Source organism: Nothoprocta perdicaria, unplaced genomic scaffold, assembly GCF_003342845.1.
Source record: "Nothoprocta perdicaria isolate Ctin4 unplaced genomic scaffold, notPer1 scaffold_644, whole genome shotgun sequence".
Lineage (NCBI taxonomy): Eukaryota > Metazoa > Chordata > Aves > Tinamiformes > Tinamidae > Nothoprocta > Nothoprocta perdicaria.
Window position 1 is genome coordinate 21215 of NW_020455915.1, and position 627 is coordinate 21841.

General features: G+C 68.6%; 1 protein-coding gene across 1 annotated transcript in view; it reads right to left on the reverse strand.

The window, feature by feature from the left end:
• LOC112956550 (ribonuclease CL2-like) overlaps positions 1-273 on the reverse strand; it is a 2709-nt gene extending 2436 nt beyond the window's left edge. Inside the window, exon 1 of the mRNA XM_026050064.1 lies at positions 223-273. The gene's annotated coding sequence lies outside the window, so the exon portion shown is untranslated. The remainder of the gene's footprint in view (positions 1-222) is intronic.
• Between the last annotated feature and the right edge of the window lie 354 nt (positions 274-627).

Below are 627 nucleotides of genomic sequence, written 5' to 3' on the forward strand. Positions count from 1 at the left end.
ACCCCAGCTCTGTCCCCTTGTGTCCCTCCATGGCCTTGGGGACATCTAGGTGTCCCCATCCCTGTACCCTGTCTGTGTCCATGGTCTTGGAGACATCTGAGGTGTCCCCATCCCTGTCCCCCTGTGTCCCTCCATGACCTTGGGGACATCCAGGTGTCCCCATCCCCATCCCCATGTGTCCCTCCATGGCCTTGGGGTCCCGCGGCGCCCCCCGGCACTCACGGCGCCTCGTGGGGGGCCTCGGTGACGAGCAGCGGCCTCGGCGATGTCCCCTCGCTCCGTCCCCGTCCCCTCGCTCTGTCCCCGTCCCCGTCCCGTCGCGGGGCCCCCGGCGCCGCCCCACGGGAAGCGCTTGCGAAAGCGGCCACGGGAAGAGGAACCGGCCGGGGGGACGTCCCGGGGGCCCCATCCCCCCACGTCCCCGTGTCCCCTACAGGCTTGGGGACATCCTGGGGTCCCCATCCCCCCATGTCCCTCTATGGGCTTGGAGACATCCTGGGGTCCCCATTGCCCTGTGTCCGTCTATGGGCTTGGGGATGTCCCAGGTGTCCCCATCCCCTCTGTCCCTCTATGGGCTTGGGGACATTCTGGGGTCCCCACCACCCTGTGTCCCTCTATGGGCTTGGG